Raw genomic sequence first — 9,573 nt, 5'->3', positions numbered from 1 at the left:
TATATATAATAGTTATTTTATTGCTCTAGATTGAACAATGGTGAAGATAATTATATTTAAAATAGCAACAGTAATAAAAAGATGAGTGATAAAAGGAGAGAGATTAATAGATAACATTCACTTCACTGTACTCATGTAGTCATTTAGCATGAATGGAATTCTTTTCTTTTGATGTGAAAATGATTTTTTTAGGACCAAGAAAATAACAGGATTTTCAAAATATTTAAATTTTTTTTACAAATGAAATTTTGGAAAATGTTCTCATTTTAGAGTTTTTCAAAAAGTTCTTCTAAATATAGCTATGTTGCGTTTTGTTGTAAGGACATCAAAATACTAAAATTTTATCACATTACAACTGACACCCACAACTCTCTGTTTGCTTCTGTTTACAATACTTTGCTGTAAACATTATTCTTTTATGCTTTTACTTGTTTCAGTAATCGGCTGTGGCCATTCTAGGGCATTCCCATGAAATAATTAGTTAAACAAATCAACCCCAGTACTTAAGTCTGGTGCTTATTCTGTCAATTTCTTTAGTTGAACTCTTAAAGAAACCAACTCTGGTTGTTTTGCAGGAGGTGGGGGACAAACAGAGAAATACACACATGATGGGATTCCAAACAGTTTCTGCCTACCGAATTCACTCACAAGATATTGTTCAGCTTAGGGGCTATAGTAGAAGATACTTGCCCAAGATACTGTGCAATGTAAACCAGAACCATGTGGTTGCAAAACTCTTCTTGGTGCCAACCCTCACCTGATTCCCAGCATGGTAATAATATCCTAGTCTATTAAACAATGAACAACCCGGACATAGTTTCAAGGAAAACTGGAAGCAAACATTCTTGTTTGAATGCTCCATTTTTTTATAAAGAGCGTGCAACTTGTTGAGACTTGTCAAACCCTGATGTGCTTTTGCAGTGGACTGCAAGCATACAACACAGCCTGTATGAACAGCAATGCTTTTGTTTACAAACAGTGAACATACATGTAGCGGAGGGGGATATACAAACTCACTCACACATACATGCTCATGGAGATATTTATACACACACACACACACACACACACACACACACACACACACACACACACACACACACACACACACACACACACAGATTTATAAGAAATTCTCAATGTGAATTAATATATATATATATTTGGTTTATGTATACAAAAGAGCAAAGAAACCAGACATAGAATAAATCTCAGTAATACCTATCATAAAAGTTATCTCATTCATACTGTGAAAAATAGTGTTTTCTGCAGTATTACAATTTCATAAAATTTATTTTAGGAACTTGAAATAGTTACATACAAATTATATAATGCAAACATTTGGAACATTTTCTTTTTTTTTTAAGTGCCAAATAGTTTTTGGTGAGGACTTCAGTTTTATTTGCAAAGTATAATTCCTATTGTCTAGAAACAAATTAATTTTTACTCCTACTTTTCATTGTCTTATACTTTTTAAGACTTGTACATTAAATTCAAACTAAGGTCAAAACTTTTATGATTTCATGTTATATTAGCGAATAATATCAGGTTAATATTTTGATGGATCAGTAATGTTCCAGTATCTAACTTAACTCAGGGTATTTAACATATAAACCAATTTTTTTTAGTTATGGTTTATTTTTAACAGAATATTTATCTAATAAAATTCTGTATACATCTGAAGTGTTGGTTCCTGTTGGATGTTGTTTATTAGTTTAGTCATTTCCAATGTAATTTCAAGCAATCTAGTTTGACTTTTATTGACTGCTTCATTATTGCAATTTTCATTGTAAAGAATCACATTAGAGGCTAATGAATTTAACCTTAATATTTATCTAATTTAAGGTTTGTTAGTAATATTGTTTTAAATTTAATTAAAAAATCTAAATTCAATGTGTACATTTATTAACAATTTTACCTGCCAGTTGGAATTATGTCTGCACTGCCCAAATCATTAGCTTTGTAAATCATTTAACTGTTTAGTGGTAAATATTAATTTCCAACATTGGTAGAAGACCACATTTTTTATTGGGAAGGGATGTAGTTGATTTGACACCAGTATTTAACTGGATCTTATTTTACCAAGCCTAGGTTGATGGAAGGCAAAGTCCACTCTGACAGGATTTGAAGTCTAAATGTAAAGAGACATAGCTAAATACTGTAAAATTTTATCTGGTGCTCTACCAATTTTGCCATTTATCGGGTTTTGTTTAGTGGAAAATATTAAAACGGATCTGAAACTTATTGATTACTAGTTGAATGCACTGACTGATTAGGTAGGCTACGACTCATTTTGTTCAGAAAGCTTATTCAGCAATTACTCCTTCCAGATTAATATTCTTTCTGTAGTTTGGTTTTTATCCAAAAAGCTTTTGCTTTTTAATTTGTTTTGGTATTTGTCAATATTGCAATTCCCGTTGTTTCTTCATGAATCCCATCCTTATTTTTTACTGATATGTAATGTCTGTGAAGTATTTTTTATACAAGTAGATATTTTGGGTATTTTTGTAGTCTTCCTGCTGTGTTCATAATGTTTGTTGCCAAAGGTGGGGGGGGAAAAAAAAACCGACATAGATTATCTTTATAAATGATGAGTTTTATGTAATTTCTTACAAATAGGTAGGATGACAACAGGACTATCTGAACCATTTCTATTGCAATTATCATTGTAGTTGTTGCTGATGACAAACTGAAACTGATGAAAAAAAGCAGCTCTATTTGTTCAGTTATTCACAAATCTATGACATGTGACTAGTTGACTTTGAATTGGATATCTCTACACATTTTTGAAAAGTAAGAACTTCAATTTAAAAACATAATAGACAAAGCACAAATATCTCTACAATTCAGTTCCTCTATTTAAAAAAAGATGAGCCAACAAAAGAGTTCATGTTGTTCAGTCTGCTAGACATAACAGCCAAACTACTCTTTTATTAATAGCCTGTAGCCTTAAAGCTACATTGGTTGAATTAATCTTAAATATACAATATCTGAAATAGTCTGTTGAATCAGTGCTGTCCTGGAGCTAAATAACAATCTATTAAAAAGAAATGCAAGAAAAAGTCAATTTCACAAAGAAGTCACATTGTGTAAAAAAAAAGTTCAACAAATTTCCTGGGAAGTGTTTTGAAGCATTTTAGATGTTACTCATGCACGGAAGACATTGTTGATGGTTTACATTTGTACTTAGATCAATGGCAATCAAACTGACTAACCCTACGCTGAAAAAAATTAACAAAATTTCTCTTTATTAATGAGGCCACAAAATAGTTTTCATTCTTATCATATTTTCTTCACAATGGTGTTGCACAAGCTTAAAATGTTTAAAACCACTTTAATTTTATCAAACATAGTCCACCTCTTTTCAATCTTCAGAGTCCCCCTACCTTCAAGAAACACAGACTGAGATTATGACAAGGAAATTTTATTATTTTTTCTTTTAATAGATTTATTTGCATTGCTGACCATTTTAGAAATGAAAAAGAATTGACATTTACTGATTGAGTTGTTGATGTTCCTTACAATATGTATATACCTTTTATGTATTTCAGTCATTAGGCTATGGCCATACTGGGACACCACTTTAAAGGGTTTAGTTGAACAAATTGATCTTACATTATTTACATTTGACGGATATTTGTCCTCATCTTGTTTGTTGTTAACACAGCGTTTCAGTTCATATACCCTCCAGCCTTCATCAGGTGTCTTGGGGAAATTTTGAACCTGGGTTCTCATTCTTAAGGTATTTTTTGATGTAATTATTATTGGAATCGAACTTGGAATCTTGGAGTTAGTAGCCCACGCTCTTAACCACTATGCCATTTGCCCGTGGGCAATTATAGAGTGAATTTTAGGGCTTATAAATTTAATAGTTTCCTATCCTTCCTTAATACTGGTTCCCATATGCTATTCATATCTGCACTCAGTCTGCTTAGGAGGTTGTTGTGTCCTAGCATATGTGCTGCTTCTTTTAGTTTTCATATTTTCCAGTGGTGTTCTCTGTCTATTATTTTAACTTCATCCCACAGGGGGAGGTGGTCTCCATTTTTCTAAACATGATCAGCTATAACCGATTTATCAATATCTCCTTGTGTCACAGCTTTGCGATGTTCCTCTACCCTTATTTTGAGGGGGCGGAATGTTTCGCCTTTGTATAACCTACCATAGCTGCATGAGATGCAAATATCTCCTTCGAGTAAAACCACCAATAGAAGAGAATATGACCAAAAACTGTGTACTCCATCCCATGCAGCTCTGGCAGTAACCTGAATAATAACATCAAAAGATACCTTAGGAATGAGAACCCGGGTTCGATATTTCTCCAAGAACCCTGATAAAGGCTGGAGGGTATATCAGCCGAAACAAACAAGATGAGGACAAATATCCGTCAAATGTAAATAATGTACATAATTCCTCATCTCTTAAATATAGAACTGTATTAAATTGATCTTAGTACTTATTTTTGAAAGTCTGGTATTTATTCTATCTATCTCTTTTGCTGAACTGCTAAATTAAGCCACCACTGATTGTATGGTGATGAGGGAGCAAACACAGACATATACACATGTGAGCGCGCGCGCACACACACACACACACACACACGTGTGGGTGTGTGCACAAAGGGCTTCCACAATTTCTGTTTGCTTAATTCACTTGCAAGGTATTTGCTAGTTTGAAGCTATAGATGATACCTGCTAAAGGTGTACAATGGGAGTGAACCTGAAACCACATAGCTGTAAAGTGATTTCTTAACAACACAACCATGCTTATCTTCAAGTAATTTTATAAGTTTTAGATAATTTCTCTTTATGTGAATTTATCAGTTTCTCAACTTCAGCTTATCTTATGGAAATTAATTTTGGGAATTTACGTTGTTTACAATTGATGACGACCATTTATTTATAAGGTAACATAAAATGATTACTTTTTTTTTTTTGTTTCTTTTTGATTATGAAATGCGAGCAGGAAAAGCAGAAGCTGGAAACAAATATGAATTTGAGTTGTCAAAGATGACATGTAGTAATTAGCAGATGTGGACATGCAATCAATAAGCTGTTTATGTTCTCACAACAAATGATTAGGAATGTTTGGGTTGGGACAAGATGACAAGATATAAAATAGCTGAAGAGTAATCAAGAATAATGCCATAATAAATGTTTATTATAAAATATGAAAGAAAGAAACAGCTTTTATCTGTGAAATAATTATGATAAAATAAATATTGTTAGTATTAGAAATTTTAAAATGCATGACTTATAGTTTCCTCTTCATTATTATTGATTTAAAAAATAAATGTTAATCTTTTCAAATGTAGAGGTTTAGAACAAACTACATTTAGTGTGACACCTGTAATATGAATATTTTTGGCATATTTCTAATAAGTTTATTAAGACTGGTGTAACAGCTGAACAAGCCTAGAAAAGTTATACCTTTCAAATTTGTGTTCATGAATCAAAATGATCAGTTTATCATCAGTTTTCATATTTTGATGACAATTCAAAGTTCATTTTCAATTCACTCTCACACACACACACACACACACACACACACACACATGGATTGATTTACTTGACAAACTAAAACTTTGGGAATCAATAAAATTAGCTTAACCTTTTAGTATCCAGATCACTCTGTCAAATGTAATGCTTATTTATTTACAATGTTTTGAATTAATTGTGCATTAGCTTCTGGTTTTTAATGATGTGTTTGTTATTTTTAGAATAACATCGTAGGGTAGGTGTGAGAGGCTGGATCTGGCTAGTTTGGACATAAACCATGTACACTCTTTGGACTGGATATGACTGGTTTATATGCTAAAGGGTTAAGGGCACATTATTACTGATTATCTCTTGTGGCATATTCTCAAAATTGCATCTCAAAGACTAGGTTTTTTCATAACCAATCTCTGATCACTTGATACTGTGCAAAAAAAATTTATGAACTTTCTTGGAATATTTGCTTATATATCTGGAATGTTGCTGTTATTACACACTTGCATCTCATACAGCATCTAGAAGTCCATCGGGCCAATTGGCAAGGATTCAGTCACCAATGTACTATGCTTGCTCACAGGCATAGTGTTACTACACTGTCCTCTGCTCTTTTGAGCTAGCAAGCTGCTGATCACCTTCAGTCTGGCCATTACATCTCTCATCATCCCTACTGCCCTTCTTCCTTTAATCTAGTACTTAATGGTTTGTCCAATCATTTTTACTTAAATCATTAAAACCCTTTGATTTACCTCTCTTCAATTAAGTGGGCATTATCTGCATTGATATGACCTGCAAAAGTCAAGGGTATTGTTCTTTCATTTCTGCTCTTATATTAGTCTGAGATATTTTTTTTCCCCTATTTTGGTATTTTCAGATATTTTTATTTCAATTCATTGATAACTCTTTGCAAAATTTATAATTTATATTATTCTAAGCTATATTTCTCTGAAATATAGTTGAATACTCTAAAATACAGATATTCTCAAAACATTTCAAGCCTTAGTCTGTTATCTTCTTGTGGCAATGGTGGTGTGTAATCTCAAGTTACTCAAATTTAACATGCCTATCATCAAGGGGCATTACAGCTATGGCCATCTTAATTTTTTTTTTGTGTGTGCAAAGAATTCTGAATAGCTGTATCCAGCATACTTTTTATTTTCTATTTTTAAGATTATAGGTGTGATTTGAGGGAAATTTGACTGCTACACAGATTAACAGACTACAGATGTTCAAACTGAGTATTAACTGCAACATCTCCTGTCTAGAAGACCTTGCTAAGATTATGGACAATGTCTGACTAATTTAGGGTGTGTGTGTGAAAAAGGAATGTAGTTTGAGAACAGACAAAGAGTGCCTGAGCAAAGGAGGTGTAGACATATAAGACAATGAATGGAGGGTTTATATACAAGAGGTGGAAAGAGGGTGAAGTTGTAAGATAATAAAGGGGAGAGGAGTGTAAGTAGTTACAGCCCTCTTCTGTACATGCCTTCAGATTTTGATATTGATGACTAATGACTATTTTTAAAATGTTGTTTGAAGATGGATCAAGAAAAGCTTTTTACACTAGGTCACAGATCTCTATTGTTTTTAACTTAGAAAGTTTTCGGAGGTTTTAAAGAGAGAACTTTGAGCAGTCTGAAATTTTGGCATTTGTCACTGCTTTGCTTTGGAAAAAGAAAAAATATAACCTAGAAAATTGAATATATAAGGGTGACGTGAACCACTTTTTTTTTATACTGGATAAAGTGCTGTTCACTAGGCAATAGGAATGCAGAAATTAAGTTGGATTTAATGCATTTGTAACTAAACTGGACTGAGGAAATTGTCATATAAGTACAATTTGAGTGGGCACATGGGTATGGTCACTAGACAAAAGCAAAGGTGTGGAGTTCTATTTTTATGCTTTGTGAGTTTGGTTGACAGAAATAATGTGGAAGTTCATTATATACAGGGTGTGGTGAATAAACTGTTGTCTAAATTACGCAAAAATGAAAATAAAATTGAGATCTCATTTTAACAGATATTTACCAAAATTACATAAAAATATCTTGAAATACTAAACAGTAAATTTATTCAATAAAATTGCCATTTGCTTCAACCATGGTTTCCAGACGACTTCAGAATCTCCTGCAACTCTTCTGGACTGTCTCCTCGTGTAAGTTGGTGAATGCTGCCATAATCCTTGCCTTCTGGGGTGCAATCTGGGGAATTAGGTGGCCAGATGTTAGGGGTGATGTGGATGCAGAAATTGCCTGACAGCCATGAATAGGTTCTCCTTGTGGGGCATGGTGCAGTGTCCTGTTGCCAGATATATGGTCTTCCAGCAGCCACCCTCTTGACCCAGGGCAGCACTACCTCATCCAGGCACTTGATAAAGGCTTCCGTGTTGAGTCTGAGGCCATGTGAGAAGATGAATGGATGCATGACATCGGCATCACTAGTGTTCACTCCAAACACCATGATGCTGAGTGGATGTTTGATTTTTATCACTTTTGGTACATGTCCTCAAATTGACACCCGAACACTCTGAAATGTTCGTTTTGGAGCTTCTGGTGCGAATGCCTAGCAGTACAGCATGTTTCCAAATTTCTGGCTGAGTAAATTGCATCAAGGTGCTGTTTTTCTCACAAGCAGTACCCAACTGACCCTACTATACTGTGTAGTCAACAAAATCAAAAACAAATAATGCACATGTGCGAAATTAAAAATATAAAATGGCAACATTTTACCCATAGCACTATGTACACCCTAAACTTTGTCTCTAGTACTGGCAGTGACTCGGCTATTAGGGCAAGGTCATCAGCATAGAGAAGCTCCCAGGGGCAGCCTGTCTTGAATTCTTCTGTGATTGCCAAGAGGACTATAATGAATAAGAGGGGGCTGAGGACTGATTTTTGGTGAACCCATACTTCTACTCGGAATTCTTCAATATACTTGTTGCCAACCCTCACCTTACTGACAGCATCCCTGTACAGGGCTTGTACAGCTCTTACCAACCACTCGTCTATCCCCAGTTTCTGCATTGACCACCAGATAAGGGATCGGGGACCCTGTCATAGGCTTTCTCCAAGTCAGCAAAAGCCAAGTACAGAGGTTTATCTTTGGCTAGATATTTCTTCTGCAGTTGCCTTATCAGAATTAAAGCATCAGTGGTGCTTCTGCCTGGCACAAAACCAAACTGTATCTCATCTAGGTTAACTCTCTCCCTAATTAGTTGAGCTATGACCCTCTCTGTAACTTTCATCACCTGATCCAATAATTTGATACCCCTATAGTTATTTCTACCTAAAGCATTACCTTTACTCTTGTAGCAGTTGACTATGGTGCTGCTACACCAGTCATTGGATATGACCCCTTCATGAACTACCTGATTTATGATGCGGATGATAAGACCATAACCCATACCACCCGATATTTTAAGCATCTCAGCTGTGATTCCTGATGGGTCAAGTGCTTTCCCTGTCTTCATATCCTTAATTGCTTTATCTACCAGGGTACTGTCGATTTGGGTAGCTGGTTTCTCAATTGGGTCAATCTTTGGCAGACTCCTCTCTTCCCATTCATTCTCCACATTCAGCAGTTTTTCATAACAGCATTTCCAAGCCTCTTTCTTTGCAGAATCATTAACACAAGGGCACCATCATCCATGCGGACACATTTCTCTCCTATGACATCATAGGAATCTGAAATATTTCAGTTCTTTGGTCCCCAAAGAACACCGGCAAACTTCTTTTCTGCTACTCCCTTGGCTATATATACCTGTCTCCTAGCTTCCCTTTTCACTGTCTGATACAGTTCCTTGCTACCCCCACTCTTCCAGGCCTTCCAAACCTGTTTCTTTGCTCTAATGGCCCTATCTACAGTATTGTTCCACCACCATGTTACTCTAGGTCTGGAAGGGACTTTGAACCACCTACAGATTTGGTCTGTGGCACTCAGCAAGCTGTCTCACAGGAATTCCCAGCTGCCTTTTATGTCACAGGACTGTAGCTCTTTCTCCCTGTCATCAAATTTCTCGGTAAGGATATCCCTAAATTTCTGACCATGATAAGGGTTCTTAAGCTTCCAAATCCTTCTTTTC

General features: G+C 35.0%; 1 protein-coding gene and 1 long non-coding RNA gene across 7 annotated transcripts in view; one reads left to right on the top strand and one right to left on the bottom strand.

The window, feature by feature from the left end:
• The window catches only part of LOC106880451 (myosin heavy chain, non-muscle), a 135,185-nt gene that overhangs the window by 18,932 nt on the left and 106,680 nt on the right, over window positions 1-9,573 (top strand). The window lies entirely within an intron of this gene.
• On the bottom strand, window positions 2,673-2,924 carry LOC128251598 (uncharacterized). Its single transcript, XR_008267204.1, has 2 exons — window positions 2,832-2,924; window positions 2,673-2,712 (listed from the first exon to the last, which is right to left on the bottom strand). It is a non-coding gene; the product is annotated as an uncharacterized LOC128251598 (long non-coding RNA).

Source organism: Octopus bimaculoides, chromosome 2, assembly GCF_001194135.2.
Source record: "Octopus bimaculoides isolate UCB-OBI-ISO-001 chromosome 2, ASM119413v2, whole genome shotgun sequence".
Classification (NCBI taxonomy): Eukaryota; Metazoa; Mollusca; class Cephalopoda; order Octopoda; family Octopodidae; genus Octopus; species Octopus bimaculoides.
This window is presented reverse-complemented; position numbering and strand designations above follow the sequence as displayed.